This window comes from Macaca nemestrina, chromosome 13 (genome assembly GCF_043159975.1).
Source record: "Macaca nemestrina isolate mMacNem1 chromosome 13, mMacNem.hap1, whole genome shotgun sequence".
In the NCBI taxonomy this organism is placed as follows: Eukaryota; Metazoa; Chordata; class Mammalia; order Primates; family Cercopithecidae; genus Macaca; species Macaca nemestrina.
Window position 1 is genome coordinate 106,735,405 of NC_092137.1, and position 16,732 is coordinate 106,752,136.

Sequence of the window (16,732 nt, forward strand, 5' to 3'; positions counted from 1 at the left end):
GTGGACAGTGGGTTGGAGGGATTGGGAATGGAGGCAGGAGACTGCTTGTCAGTTTTGGTAAGAGGCTGGGACCGTGGTGATGGCCATGGTCTAGAAGAGAGAGTGGAGTCTGTTGATGGAGGAAATGTGACAGGGAGAGGGAGCACTCAAGGGCAACTCCTAGGCTCTAGGCAGAACATTTAGGTGCATGGCGATGCTGTTTACTGAGCTGAGGGAGTGTGGAAGGGAACAGAGACAATGTGTATGTAATGGGTAATTGCATATGTCAATTTGGCTGGGCTAAGGGATGCCCAGATAGCTGGTAAACATCGCTTTGGGGTGTGTCTGTGAGGGCATTTCCAGAAGATACTAGCATGTGAATCAGTAGACTGAGTAAAGAAGATTACCCTCACCAATATGGGTGGGCATTATCCAACTGAGGACCTGAATAGAACAAAAGGGCAGAGACAGGGCAAACTCACTCTCTCTGCTTGATTGAACATCTTCTCCTGCCCTCGGACATTGGTGTTCCTGGTTCTCTGGCCTTTGGGCTCAGACAAGGTGATATGGTTTGGCTGTATCCCCACCCAAATCTCATCTTGAATTATAGCTCCCAAAATCCCCACGTGTCATGGGAGGGACACAGTGGGAGGTAATTAAATCATGGGGCTGGTTTTCCCATGCTGTTTTCCCATGCTGATAGTGAATAAGTCCCATGAGATTTGATAGTTTTATAAAAGGCAGTTCCGCTGCACATGCTCTCTTGCCTGCCACCATGTAAGACATGCCTTTCCTCCTCCTTTGCCTTCCTCCATGATTGTGAGGCCTCCTCAGCCATGTGGAGCTGTGAGTCCACTAAACCTCTTTTTCTTTATAAGTTACCCAGTCTCAGGTATTTCCTCATCGCCATATGAAAATGGACTAACACAACAGGGGTTATACATCACTTCCCCTTGAGACTTGAACTGAGTTACACCGGTTCACTGTCTGCAAGCTGGAGGCTTTCCTGGGCCTCCAGCTTGCAGACAGCAGATTGTAGAACTTCTCAGCCTGGGTAACTGGGTGAGCAAAGTCCCATAATAAATCTTCTCTTATGTTTCTCTATATGTCCTGTTGTTTCTGTTTCTCTGGAGAACCCTGACTAATGTAGTGTGTAAGGCACCCAGTCATAAGGGCAGACTATCCTTCCATTAATGACCTCATTCCAGGTATATCTGTACCCTAGACCACTCTTCTAGGAAAATTCTATTCCCTTCTTGTCTCTTCCATGTGGAAATCTCACAGACATCGCAACCCAACTCATCCAAATCAGATGGTAACCAGGGGTTTAATGTTAATAGGTGTTATCTGCTGCTGCTGGTCCGCCATTGTCCTAAGCATTTTATACACATTTTCTTATCCTAGAAAGCCCCTGTAAGATAGGTGTGCTAACAAGTCTCATTTTGCAGCTGAAGAAATGGAGGTGCAACTGGCTCAAAGAACCTGGCTTCATTTAGAGAGTGCCTGGCATGAGACATGTGGAGAGCCCGGCCTGAGCCAACACTGAGGCTCCTGGACAGGAGGTGAGTAAGGAAGAAGGGGCAGGGAAAGAGGGACACCGGGGGAAAGGAGGTGGGTGTAGGAGGAAGGACATCACAACTGTGTTGAAAGTCCTAGCAACCTGACAGATGAGGGAAGAAGGCCCTGCAATGAACCTTGTGACCTTGGAAAGGACAAGTCCTCTTGCCCCTGGGGCCCATTGTCTGAGTCCCTAGGAAGTATATACACAAAGGGTTTCAGAATGCAGAGTTTGCAGATGTGGGCTGCAGCTGCACTCTCTGTGGGATTGGATGGAATTCACAGCTAGAAGTGGTTATGTCCCCGGCTGCTGAATGTATCAGCTGTTGGTGCCACTTTAGTTTTATTGAGTGGGAAGGATGTAGACCCTGAGTCTGGAGAATGGGACTGGGCTGGCTGTGGAACCTGGGGAAGAGAATGAGACCACACAAAACCTTTATTCCTTGTTCTTGGCTTCTTGTTAAACAGGCCCAATGCCACCGGATTAAGGAGGTGAGGGGGCGGTTGTAAGAAAGTAAGAGATCAGTCTGAAGATTATAAACATGGGCCTGTGCAACAAAGGGAAATTCTTGTGTCAATATTTTTCTGAGCCAGCACTTGGGAGATTCTGATTTCCTTAATAAAATGATAACAAACTTTTTTTTGTGTTAATAATGTAAGTTGAACATTTCCTTCATGTTTAAGCCACTGACTGTACAATGAACAAAAGACATTTAGATACAGGCATACTTTGAGGATATGGCAGGTTGGGTTCCATGCCACTGCAATAAAGCAAATATCACCATAGAGTAATTTATACAATTTCTTTGGTTTTCCAGTGCATGTAAAAGTCATGTTTACATTATACTGTAGCCTAGTAAGTGTGCAATAACCACTCCTCATCTGTCTAAGAAATGTACATACCTCAATTAAAAGATATCTTATTGCTAAAAGATGCTAAAGGTCATCTGAACCTTTAGTGAGTGGTAATCTTTTTGCTGATGGAGAGTCCTGCCTCCATGTTGATGGCTGCTGACTGATCAGGGTGGTGGTTGCTGAAGCTTGGGGTGGCCGTGGCAATTTCTTAAAATGAGACAACAATGAAGTTTGACACATCAATTGACTCCTACTGTCATGAAAGATTTATTTGTAGCATGCAATACATTCGGGACAACATTTATTTGTAGCATGCAATACTGTTTGGAATAGCATTTTACCTACAGAACTTCTCTCAAAAAATGGAATCAAGCCTCTCAAATGCTGCTGCTGCTTTATCAACTAAATGTATGGAATATTCTAAATCCTTTGTTGTCATTTCAACAATGTTCACAGCATCTTCACCAAGAGGAAATTCCATCTCAAGAAACCACTTCTTTGCTCACTCATAAGAAACTACTCCTCGTCTGTTCAAGTTTTAATATGAGATTGCAGCAGTTCAGTCACATCTTCAGGTTCCACTTCTCATTCTAGTTCTCTTGCTGTTTCTACCACATCTGCAGTTACTTCCTCCACCAAAGTCACAAACCCCACAAAGTCACCTATGAAGGTTGGAATCAATTTCTTCCAATCTTATGTTAATGTTGATATTTTGACCTCCTCCCATGAATCAATGTTTTTAATGACATATAGCATGGTGAATCCTTTCCAGAAGGTTTTCAGTTGACTTTGCCCACATCCATTAGAGGAATCACTGTTTATGGCAGCTATAGCCTTACAAAATGTATTTTTTAAATAATAAAACTTGGAAGTCAAAATTGTGCCTTGATTCATGGGCTGCAGAATGGATGTTGTATTAGCAGGCGTAAAAACAACATTCATCTCCTTGTACATCTCCCTCAGAGCTGATGGGTTGACCAGGTGTATTATCAGTGAAGAGTGCTATTTTTGAAAGGAATCTTTTCTTCTGAGCAACAGGTTTCAACAATGGGCTTAAACTATTCCACAAACCATACTGTAAATAGATATGCTATCATCCAGGCTCTGTTATTCCATTTTTAGAACACAGCCAGAGTATGTAATTCTTAAAAGCCCTAGGAGTTTTGGAATGAACATTGGCTCCAATTTAAAGTCACCAGGTGCATTAGGCCCTGATAAAAGAGTCAGCTTGTCCTTTGGAACCAGGCATTGACTTCTCCTCTCCGGCTATGAAAGTCCTAGATGGCATCTTCTTCCAATAGAAGGCTGTTTTGCCTACATTGAAAATCTGTTGTTTAGTGTGGTCACCTTCATCAATGATCTTAGCAAGATCTTCTGGATAAGTTCCTGTAGCTTCTATATCATCACTTGCTGCTTCACCTTTTTTTTTTTTTTTTTTTTTTTTTTTTTTTTTTTACGTTCTACTCTCGTTGCCCAGACTGGAGTGCAATGGTGTGATCTTGACTCACTGCAACCTCCACCTCCTGGGTACAAGCGATTCTCCTGTCTCAGCCTCCTAAGTAGCTGGGATCATAGGTGCCCACCAGTGCTCCTGGCTAATTTTTGGTATTTTTAGTAGAGACGGGGTTTCACCATGCCTGCTGGCCAGGCTGGTTTCAGACTCCTGACCTCAGGTGATCTGCTCGCCTTGGCCTCCCAAAGTGCTGGGATTACAGGCGTGAGCCACCGCACCTGGCCCACCTTGCATTTTTATGTGATGGGGACAGCTTTTTTCACATAAGCCTCAAGAACCAACCTCTGCTAGCTTCAACCTTTTCTTCTGCAGCTTCTTCACCTCTTTCAGCCTTCATTGTATTGAAGGGAGTTAGTGTCTTGCTCTGGATTAGGTTTTGGCTTAAGGCAGCATGGCTGGTTTGATCTTCTATTCAGATCACTTACACTTTCTCCATATCAGCAATAAGGCTATTTCACTTTCTTATTCATGTGTTCACTGGAGGACGACATTTAACTTCCTTCAAGAACTTTTCCTTTGCATTCACAAGTTGGCTGTTTGGTGCAATAGCAGCAGATGGCTTTCAGCCTATCTTGGCTTTTGACATGCCTTTCACTAAGCTTGATCATTTTCAGCTTTTGATTTAAAGTGACAGATGTGCGACTCCTCCTTTCACTTGAACACGTAGAGCCCATTGTAGGGTTATTATGGACCTAATTTTAATATTGTTGTGTGTCAAGGAACAGTGAGGCTTGAGGAGAGGGAGAGAGATGGGAGAGCAGCCGGTCAGCAGAGCAGTCAGAACATACGAAACCTTTATCAATTAAATTTGCCGTCTTATATGGGCATGGTACCGCAAACAGTTATAATAGTAACATCAAAGATCACCGATTGTATGTCATATGTCACCATAACAGATATAACGATGAAAAAGTTGAAAATATTGTGAGAATTGCCAAAATTTAGCAGAGACAGGAAGCAGCACATGCTCTTGATACAATTGCTGGACGCAGGGTTATCACAAACTTTCAATTTGTAAAAGATGCAATGTCTGGGAAGTGCGATAAAACAAGGTATGCCTTTAACTGACTTCAATTTTAGTAAATGACTTCATAAGGAAAAGGAAAAAATGTCATTGGGAGGGCACTGTGTTTGTTATAGACTAGCTAGGTCATCAACTGGGTGCTTTTGATGATACTAGCAGAGTCCTCCATGTGCTAGGACACTGTTTGAAATTCTGGTCATAGCTTTAAAATTCATAGTTTTATCAACTAAATCCCTATTAGTTACTGTAATTGAATATTCATGTTAGCTTCCACTAGTAGCAAGTTTTTGAGTCAAGATGGCCCTTGGGTTTTATTGCCAACCCTGGCAGCAGGATCCTAGACGGGGTCGCTTTGCTCTTGAAGCCTCTGATGTCCAGGAGCAAAGTGGGTATAATTGCTTCTCTCTCAGATCTGTGTTGAGGAGCTCAAGAAATAACATATGTGGAAGCACTCCGATCAATTACTTTTTTTTGTTTGTTTCTACCTTATCTAGTTTCCTAGGTCAAAAGTTTGCTTGGCTAATGGAAGAAAGGAGTCCCAACCTTTCCAAGTGGGACAGATTCCCTAGCTGTGCTCTGTATATTGAATCTGCTTCTTATCATTTGTCCGCGGTCTGTGTGAGTGCTGAAAAGGAGGAGATAATTTAATGCACTAGGGAAATGGAAACGACTCCTGCTTGGCAGGGACCAGGGTGGCAAGAGAATCCAGGATGTGGCCACGCACAGCTTAAAGACTACATTTCCCAGCTGCCTTTGCAGTGAATGCCATCAGTGAGACCTAATTGAGAGTATAGTGTGGGGAGTCTGGGAATGTTGCCTAAGAAAGGCTGATTTTGCTGGTGGTGCAACTCCCTTTTTGCCTCCCTCTTTCTCTCTTTCTGGAATGTGGATATGATGGCAGAACCACAGATGACCTTGAATGAGGAGGTCACATGCTGAGGATGGTGCAGCAGAAAGATGGAAGCTCAATCCCTGATGAGCTTGTAGACCTACTATGTTAGTCCTGGATTATTCACTTCCTGTCTTTTATGGAGAGAATAAACCATCCTCTTTTTAAGTTGCTCCTCTCTCTTTTTCGTGATCCCTTTTACTACTATAAACCAAACTTAATTCCTAATGAATAGATCTGCTAAATTGTTTATATCAGAGATGACAACAGGAGCACATCTGTTTACATTTTCCTTTCTCCTGAAGCCCCACCTAGTCCCAGAGGGTGGTGTGTTTCTTCACTGCTATTGTGGGCAGAAGCTACCTGGCTGTGGTGGTTAAAGTCAGCACTGCTGTTAGCCCTTGTGGGGCCTTTGTGCAAATTGAAAAAAGGCATTTCTATCCTAAGACACCTTCCTGTTCTCTGCCAGAAAAATGTCTCAATGCAAATTGACAATGTGTGGACAGGAATGGAACATGCCCTTGAGAAGCAGCCCCTGCACGGGATGCCACTGCTCAGCTTTGGGTCAATGTCCAGGCCAGTATCTGACCTTGAACTTCTCTCTAGGTCTTCCACCTTTACTTAGCACAGGCCTCAGAACAGCCCAGCCAGGGGTCGGGGAGAGAAAGTGGCTGAGACTGTGTGAGATGGGGATGGGGCATAAGACGGATGGGGTAAGTTTCTGGCTATTAACTGCTTTCACATGAGCAGCTCATTTCTGTGCCAACCATTTGACTAGTAACTTGGTAGAAGCCCTGCCTGTTGGTCACATTCTGGCCTGTGCTACAAGGCCACCTGGCAGGCTCAGGCTGCAGCATGGCAGGTTGTGTGCTGAGGGTCATCTACCCTAGTCCGTCCCCAGAGCTGTCTGTGCAGTCCTGAGCTCCCGTGTAAGCCAATGCTACTTTTGTGTGAAGAAGGTGGACGAAATCATCAGCAACTCTTGCTTATATAGAATATGACCTGAGCAATGAAAAGAGAAAACCCAGATCTTGGTTTTGTACTGGCTTGTGAGAAATCCTTATTTTCCTCTCTAGCAATTTCCCTACACCCATCCCTGCCTACCCACATTGGATTAAAGGGAAGAGAGAAAAATGCCCTAAGCCCCAGAAAGGTGAAAGGTGGCAGAGGTGAAAGGTGGCAGAAAGGGAAAGGTGGCAGAGCCATGATATTGCTGCTCTTGATTTTGTAAGACGGCCAACATCAGCCCATAGAAATCCGATCTGAAATAGAAGGAGCTCACCTGACTTCAAAATTTACCAAATTTGTCGTGAGGCAATCACTTACCCTAAAAAGTAATCAGGCTCTGTCATAGTTTACATTTTTGTGTGTGTGTCCTTTTCTGTTCTTTCTTTCTTTCTTTCTTTCTTTCTTTCTTTCTTTCTTTCTTTCTTTCTTTCTTTCTTTCTTGCTTGCTTGCTTGCTTGCTTGCTTGCTTGCTTGCTGTCTTGCTTTCTTTCTTGCTTTTTTGTAGCTTTGACTTGTTCTGCAAACAAAGAATATAACAGAACAATGTACGTTCCTTTGAAATGGCACCATTAATCTTGATAGCAAGTTTCTCATTCTGAAGGATAGAGACCTTTGGCTGCTTCATGGAACTGTCTCCTGCTGACTTTTTTCAGATCCCTTTTTCTTGCTTTCTCTGTCTCCGGTAGCTTCCTTGAGAGTTGTGGTTTCTCAGTGTTAGATATTCAAAAGCACAGCAGCCTACAGGCCATGGCTAAATCTTCTTTACAACCAGATGCATATGAGATCTTAGCAAGAAGTAAGAAAAGTAAATGCATTATTAATAAACACACTTAAATGCGTACAATAAAATGAATGCTGTTTCCTTCAAAGTAACCTCCCTCGCGAATATAGTCTAACCAAGCCTCCATTTCCCCACTCAGCATGGTTCTGAAACTCTCCTCCATAAATTCTCTAGAACTCTAGGACCCCCTCCCCCGCCAAAGGCCCACAAGAATCCCAACTGACTGAGGGCAAAGATACACCTTATTTCTGGCTCCCTTTTGCTTCACCACTTGACTTCAAATGACGTCAGGCTGATTCCAGAAAGCTAAGACACCCTCAGAGGAGAATGCGCCTTCATTTAGCTCACTTAGGACAGAGGCCATAGTCTTGAGGTGAGGCAGTCTCCAAGGCATAGCTCCAAAATTGTTTCTAGCAATGGAATCTTCACGTGAATGGGCACATGGCCTCCCACAGCAAGGATGCTGGCTAATGGGGAAGAATCACTGGAAATCCGAATTGAGACATGTTTCAAAAAGCAGCTTCAAAGTCTGTGACTGATCTTCCCAGTCCTGGGAAGAACAGAATTGGCCTTTAGAACCGTTGAGAGTCAGATTGTGAAACAGAAGAGTTCTTGTTCCCCATATGTTTCACTCTAAATGGAACTTGAATCAGAGCTGGAAGAGGAACTTCCAACTTCTGTCAATAATAAAAGCCTTCTTATGAGTCAAGTGCTTGGTAAATAATTTGATTGGTAGAGGGAAAAGAAATTGCGTATTGAAAGGACTGTATTTCCATTAAAAGGCAAGTGTCTAAAGTAAAGAAGGGCAGGAAACATTGAGCCCAAGACTTTCTGAGTTTGAGTGAACCAACCTGCTGGAGTGGTTTCTGGCCATCACTTTGTGCTGCCATGTTTCAGCCTGTGCTAAGTCCGGGGGATCTGGGGTTCTGATATTTGCAAGAATAAGCAAGGACAACAGGTTTGAAGTCAAGCAATGGGAAGGCCTCCCAGAGACCTGGAGTAGGAGGGACGAGTGCCTTAGCTGCTTCTGTCTGTCCGTCTTCCATCTGTCCCGTGATCAGGGTGTTTTCTGGGGCCCATTCAATGCTTCTCTGTTGGCTGGGGGCTCACATCAGCTGCCAGGGGTTCCACCTGTTTTCAGTGCTCCATGTGCAGTACTCAGAGAAATGCCTCCTGAGGGAATGAGTCCAGGGGGTGAGCGCCTTTTAAGAAATGCGGTGGCTCACGCCTGTAATCCCAGGACTTTGGGAGGCCGAGGCAGGCAGATCACCGGAGGTCAGGAGTTCCAAACCAGCCTGGTCAACATGGTGAAGCCCTATCTCTATTAAAAATACCAAAAATAGCTGGGTGTGGTGGTAGGCGCCTGTAATCCCAGCTAATCAGGAGGCGGAGGTGGTAGAATCGCTTGAACCTAGGAGACGGAGGCTGCAGTGAGCCAAATTGTGCCACTGTACTCCAGCCTGGGTGACAGAGCGAGATTCCACTTCAAAAAACAAGGAATACGAAAATGCTTTCCAGTCCTGTGCAATAGGGCCTGTCTCACGGGGTGCAGCCTGGCAGTTATGCAAGCCCCTACACAGAAGGGCCTCTGCTTGGCCCAATGCTCTGCTCCTGCTGTCTTGTCATACTTAATACCTTTTTTTTAGCAAGAGGCCCTGAGTGCCATTTGCATTAGGCAAATTCTAGAGCTGATCGTGATGAGGCTCTTCTGTGTGGGGACCTGCACGACTGCAGGGCTGCACCCTACGATGCAGGCCCTATTGTGAAGGGCTGGAAAGCGTTTTTTGTATTTCTTAAAGGGTGTTCACTCCCTGGACTCAGTCGCCCCCAAAATAATGTCTTGGATGTCTTATTTAGGTGGTGGCTGCTTGGTCTGAAAGAGCTCATGTGACTTCAGGAAATACCAAATTTGTTCTGAGAAAGCCACTTGCCCTTAAAAAAAAACATGTGAGGGGAGTGCTCCTAGTCTGTCATAGTTCAAGTTCAAAGGTTATTTACAGCGTGTTGCATCCGATGTGGCGACTCCTGGCAGATCCCGAACTTAAGCAGATGTATGTTAGAGAGCTTAATGAGTGTGTTGATGCCGATGGGAGTCGCCAGGATGACAGCAAGTGGGTGACAGGTGGGTGAGAGGAGAGACATTCTTTTTGTAAACCCCTCATTTCCACAGTCAGTCTCAGATGGTCATTACAAACTTCTGCTGAATCTGGACCTTAACAAGCCCCACTCACCCCAGGGACAAAGTAAGGGTCATGCGATGGCCTCTGAGCTGACCTTCGAGTTCAGAGCCGCCGTGTGCTGGTGCTGTGATCACTAAACTGACTGCTTTGCAAGGTCAGCACCCAAGGCTATAGATTTATATCTCTCTTTTATTCTACAACTAGAATATGCCACAACCAGGCAACTGTGGTGCCTCACTCAGGTGGTCTGCTTTCTGCAGTTGAAGGCGGGTCTTTTTCTTCCATCCATTCAGATTGAATCCAGGGGGTCCTCCCTGGAAGACGTGTATTCCACAGAAGACTCCCCTGGAGCTTCTCCTCTCTGCACCTCAACTTTCTTGTGGGTGCAGCAGGCCACCCAGGCCCAGCCCCTGCTCACGACAGTGACTTCGGACACGGCCCCAGGCCTTCCAGGGTCTTTCTCATGCATTCTCAACCATTAGACTCCCCAGTCCTCACTCTATTGTTTCCCCTTATTTAGTAAATATTTATTGAAGATCCATTACTTGCACAAAAGACAGCAGGCCGCAAAGAAAGGGGTTTATAGTGGGAGATATGATGAAAAGATGATTAAGATTGCAAGTTCTCAAAAGTTTAGATGTTGAAGTATTATTTTCCAAAATGAGTTACCCAGGGTATTAATGGGTGTCGCTCAAAGAAAGGGTTCTAGAGTGAATATGAAACATTGGTTTAAACACAGTTAAACATTTTAAATTACTGCACAGCTTCTCAAAAGTTTTAATATGCTAATGTGTCATCTAAATTCCCAAAAGGAGAAACATAATATATTGGACTTTTTAAAAGTATTTATGAAATTTTTTCTTGCATTGAACTAGTCCCAGATAGAAGACTTAGCCTTAAAGGGCAAAATAAAAAGATGAGTTCTTTTTCTTTTTAACTGACAAATAAAAATTTTATACATTAATGACTTATAATATGATGTGTTGCAATATGTATACTTTGTGGGATGGCTAAATTGAGCTACTAACATGTGCATCACCTCCTATTTTTTGTGTGGTGAGAACACTTAAAATCGACTCTCAGTGAGTCTCAAAATACATTATTAACTATAGTCACCATGTTGTACAGTAGATCTCTTGAACTTATTCCTCCTAACTGAACTTTTGTATCCTTTGACCAATATCTCCCCAACCTTCCCCATACCCCTGACTCCAGCCCCTGCTATCACCACTCTTACTTTCTACTTCTGAGTTTGACTTTTTATAATAGATTCCATAGATGAATGAGATCATGCGGTATTTGTCTTCCGTGTCTGGCTCATTTCACTTAGCACAATGTCTTCAAATGTCCTCAGGGTCTGCCCCTCTTTCTGCTTCTGTGGGGGCTCCAAGTTGGAATTCACGGTTACTGTAATTGGCAGGAGGCAGAGATTTGGAGCTGGAACCTCTAGAGTCTGAGCTCTACCATGGAAAGGCTGTATGATGCTCAGCAAGTCATTTAACTCCTTGGTGTCTCTGTTTTCTCATTGATAAATGCAAAGATAATAGTGCACCTTCCCTGAGCTTCACTGAAGTGATGCCTGGCTCTGGCAGGCTTGAATGTTGGCCATTGGCTCTGGTTCTCCCATGTGGAAACAAAGCCTGCGTCTCACACCCAGCAGCGCGAGCAGCAGGGTCTCGGCCCAGCCAGTGTGTCCTGAGTGGCACAGGGTCAGATACAACCAGGTCCATGAACATTTGTGTCTTTGTATAAGGGTCGGACTTTTATTGATGCAATTTTAGTCATAAACGCCACTAGCTGCATGGAGTTCCCAAGGAGGTGATTTTCTGTAGTGCTACCTGTTTACTTGGTAGTTAAAGCCGCAGGCACACTTTACAAATCAGTCAGTATTGCAAACAAGACATAGTAGGATACTTAATCAATATACAAATGCCATAGATTAAATCTTCTACATCAGTAAACATTCATAGAGTAATATTTAACATTAAGAGAAAGGGGGATAGGATAACGGGTTAATGAACCAGTCCAAGAGGGTAACGTGAACCAGGAGAATGCCCTGGTCTGATCTGGATGGACATCAGCATTTTGTAAGAAAGAGACTTTGGTGGCAGATGCTGGGTGCCGGTCATGAGTGACAGCAGGATGGGGTCTATGAAGATGGCCATCTGGAGCTGGTGAATTCTTCCTCTTTTTATAGCCCCCGAGTCCTCTGGTGAGGACTGATAAAGTAAATCTTATCTGATTGGGTATAGTCACTATTGATTAGACAAACATCTAGTTCTTGTTGGCATGATGTCTTTTAAAATGTAAGATGGAGTCTTCTTCTAAGATGGAGTCACTTATGTCAAAGGTCCTGTATACACAGGGGCTGCCCACATTTCAACACAAGGTGCCATAAGACTGCCCAGGAGGACCTGAATGCCTGGAGTGCTCCAGCCATGCTCATGCTAATGGATTTTGTCCCTCCGTCTGTCTGTGGACACCCCTGGTGTGCAGCTGGAGATGAGGAAGAGGCTTGGGTTCCTATCAGCAGCATGGAATGAGTGGAGGTGCGGGTAGAAAGAAGCTCTGTGTTTAAACTCTATTTACAGAATATGGACGTTGAGAGAGAGTGTGGGGTACTTAAGGAAAAGTTTGATTGCATTGTAGAAAACAGTTTCTGAAACTTAGACTGTTTCTGAAGAAATCAAATTTTAATTCTTTTGAATTTATACAGCAACTCATCTCACAATAATTATTAAATGATAATAACAATAATAATGATACTCTTCCTCCTCCTATTATCACCAAATAGCATTTACTGGGTGTTGGCAAAATGCTGGGCATTGGTCAGGAATACTGGACTTGTATTTCTCATTTGACCCTTTAAAAATCTTTGTGATCAATTACTATGTTATATAATTAAAATATTAAAATAATTAGAAATTTTATTTAATAATAGCAATAATATATTAGTGTAAATACTTTTTCGAATAATGAAATATACAATAATATATTACGCACAAACACAAATGTGTTAAGTAAATGCATTAGAGCTTGTTGCCAGCCAGGATATAATGTGCATTATCATATGCTATACCGACATTCCCATTTGACAGCGGAGGATATGAGCTCTGGGTTGCTAAGTGTCATTTCCCAGGTTACAGCTCCTTGGAGGAGGCAGCTGGACTCCAGGCCCCCATGTTTCCTGAGACCTCCATAGCCTGCCTCCCACTTTGCTATGCTGCTTCTATGAGAAGATAAAGTAATTTAATTAATAGCAGCTGTCGATATGCAGGGCCACCTCTCAAGTGCTTGAAATAGTTCTCTTAAGCAGGAAATACTTTTTTTTTTTCTCTCCAAAATAATGTATTGTGTTTCAAAAGTATTTCCTCTAATTGCAGGGAATCCAAATCAAGCGCTTGCATTTCTCATAAACAAACACCTCTGTATACTTTCCCCTGACCATGGCTGACTTCAAAAGCAGGCGGGCCTGCACCAGAGCCTCAGGGCCAGAGGAGATCGCCCCAGGCAGAACCACAGACTATGCAGGGCACCTCTGCACCCCTCTGCACCCATCTTCCTGAAGTGCTGGGCTTGACTTCCCTGGCAGCATCGTTCATTTCAACAGCTAAATACGCGGTCAACAACGAGTTGGTGAAAATGGGGGCGCCCAGGAGCCATTCCATGCCTTCAGATAGGGTCTGGGGTCAATGTGCAATGCATCAATTCACACAGGTTAAAAGGAAAAGCAGTCGCCAGTGCCTGTTGTTCATTTAAGGAGATTAAAATGATAGAAAAAGAGGATTTTGCATTTTAGACAGTGAGCAGTGGAATTTAAAAAGCAGTGCCAGAAATCATTCAGTATGCGTTACATTTTTTTTTTTTTTTTCCCAGACAGAGTCTCACTGTGTCATGCAGGCTGGAGTGCAGTGGCGTCATCTTGATTCACTGCAACCTCAGCCTCCCCCAAGTTCAAGTGATTCTCCTGCCTCAGCCTCCCAAGTAGCTTGGATTACAGGCGCCTGTCACCAAGCCCAGCTAATTTTTGCATTTTTAGTAGAGACGGGGTTTCGCCATTTGGCCAGGCTGGTCTTGAACTCCTGACCTCAAGTGATCCGCCTGCCTCGGCCTCCCAAAGTGTTGGGATTACAGGCGCGAGCCACTGTGCTCGGCCTTAGTAGGTGTTACATTAAAAAAATCACATGTACTCCATAAAGATGTACAATTATGTATTAATAAAAAATTAAAATAAAAAGACCATGTAAACTGCTATGTATTCCCACCGGAGAGCTGGTGAGTCTCTCCATGGGTCGTACCATTACCACAAGAGTCCTCTGGCCCACGCACACCCTGCTCCGCCCATCAGCAGCGCTCCCCCTCCTCTCTGCCATTTGCTTCTCATATCTTCCTGGGCTGATGTATCCATGCTGTGTACTCAACACTGCCTCTGGCTGGTGCAAGCCTGGAAGGAAGGTAGACAGTATGGATGGCTAAGCAGACGAGCTGGGCTGAGTGCAGCCTCGGCTGTCTATCACGTTACTACCCAGCCTCGGATTCAGGTCAAACCTGCTTGCACTTTCTGAACACCAGGAAAGATGCAGCCCGGGTCCAGATGGTTCACTTCTCACTCAGCAAACGGGAAAAAAAATGGACAAGGTGCTGCGTCCTTTGAGGTTCCTGCCCTGCAGCCATCTTATCTACTATGTCCCTCTGGGCTCAAATGGCGCTTTCCTCCAGGGCTCTCCTGGCTTCTCACCCCGCCACCTCCACAGGGTTTGGTACCTTCCTGGGTTCCTGTGGTTCCCACTGCACAACTGGATCTCTGTTCTCACTGCCTGAAATTAACATTCCTGTTTCTGTTTCTCTTGCCTTCCTGACTTCCAGGAGGTGGTGGTAGTTACTCAGCCGTGCTTCCACACCCTGGCCTTGTCTTCCTCAACAGACTCAACCTTTTGTCCTGCTACTTTCCTAGTCCTCAGGTTACAGGCAGTGGAACTTGTCTTCGGCATTTACTGAGAGACGGCCTTTCTGATTTTGTGCCCCAGTCACGGTGCCAGTCTTCTGGATCTTTCCCAACAGTGTCGACACTGTGAGTGCTGCCTGTGCACGCATTCATTGCATTCTTGCTCCAGATGGCAGTCTGTGGCCAGCACGACTCAACTCCCCTCCCGTTCTGTCCCTTTCTAGTAAAATTTCCTGTATGTTACCCCAACCTCTGCTGACTCACAGGTGACTGCTGTCCTGATTTTTAACCCCACAGAATAATTCTGTCTGTTCTTGAGATTCACATAAATGGAATTGTATAGTACACACTATTTGGTGCCTAGTGGCTTGAATTTAGTCCAGTGTTTTAGAAACACATCCCTGCCGTTGTGTCTGTCAGTCGTGTATTTGTTTGCTGGGTGATGTTCCATTGTATAATTATCCCATAATTTCTTCATTCATTCTCCCGTTGTTGTGCCCTTATTTATTTCCAGTTTTTGGCGACTGTGAGAGACAGCATTTGTAGCAGTAGCGCTAGCTAGGCTTGGACATTAGTCTCTCTGCAGAACTTGGGACAGGCCTTCAAGGTCAGGACCCATGGATGTGACCCAGAGCTTGCTGACCCTCGGCTGCTGGGGACAGCAGGGGCAGTCTGACCCTGGGGGAGTCAGAGGAGGGCCACGTGATGACCATTACACCCCAGGAGATATGGACTCAATGAACAACCCCTGTGGAAAGGGGTCAAGGAATTTCCCTCCTAGACAACTATAGGGTTTTGTGATTTTCTTTGGTTCAATGTCAAGAGAATCAAGTTGTGGGAAATGCTAGAACCCTCCTCAACTCAGTGCACTGTGTCCCTGAATGCTCACTCAAGGAGACAGGAAAGGTGGGCAGCCCTGCACAGCAGCTGCTGAGCTCTGGACCAGGGAGGGCATCATACAATATCCAGGTAGAGAGCAAGGGAAGGAAACACCAGTTAACTCATTTAAACCTCACAATCACATGTCATCTCCATTTCATATATAGGAAAACTGAGGTTCAGATGTGTTAAATAAATTATCCAGGGGCAGCAGCTGGTGTGAGAATCATTTCTTAATAACTGACCCATGACTAGATAATTCTCAAAAGATAAAATGCAAATTAAGTGACTAATAGAAAACATTGATTATATATCAGTTTTATGCCAAATGCTATTCTTGCCAGGGTATTACAGTTAAAAAGGCAGACAGAAGTTCTTGCCCTGATGGTGCCCCAGGGTGAGATGAATGATGAACAAAGCGAACACATAGAGTATTCTAGAAGGTGGTAAGTGCCATGGAGAAAAATGAAACAGAGAAGAAACAAGGGTTGTGGTTACAGGGGTATTTGCAAGAGTAAATATCTTGACCAGGAAAAGCCTATGAGAAAGTGGCATTTGAGGACAGACTTGAAAGAGATGAGAGCATGACCCTGGGGTGGGATTGAGCATTAAAGGTGAGGAAATAGCCATGCAAAGGCCCTGTGACGGCAGTGTGCCAAGACTGAGAAACTGCAGAGAGGGCAGGGTGACTGGAGTGAGTGAGTGAGGGGGAGTCATAGGAGCTGACGTCAGAGGGGGGTTTCTCGGGATGAGCTCAGGTGGACCTCATAGGCCATGGTGAGGAATGACTGTTTGCTGAGTGAGGTGGGAAACCATGGAGGGTTTGGAAAAGGGAGTCACATGTCTTGAGTTGTGTTTAACAGGATCTCTCTGGCTTCTCAGTTGACAACAGATAATTGTGGGCAAGGACAGAAACATGAAGACCCATTTGGACATTATTGCAATAATTCAAGCAATAATTCAGAAGGTGACTTTGAGCAGAGTGGCTGTTCCACAGATGGTGAAAAGTGGTCACAATAAGGTTCAGTTGGGAAAGTGAGACCCAAAGATTTGCTCAGGGATTGGATGAGGGGTGTGAACGAATTGATTCTGACTCCAAGGATGGTGACATTACTATTCACC

The 16,732-nt window shown here is 44.5% G+C and overlaps 1 protein-coding gene across 3 annotated transcripts in view; it reads left to right on the top strand.

Moving 5' to 3' along the window:
• LOC105471806 (myb-like protein A) overlaps window positions 1-16,732 on the top strand; it is a 504,277-nt gene that overhangs the window by 75,918 nt on the left and 411,627 nt on the right. For all 3 annotated transcript variants that reach the window (XR_011611998.1, XR_011611999.1, XR_003015908.2), the window contains exon 2: window positions 1,428-1,541. The gene's annotated coding sequence lies outside the window, so the exon portion shown is untranslated. The remainder of the gene's footprint in view (window positions 1-1,427; window positions 1,542-16,732) is intronic.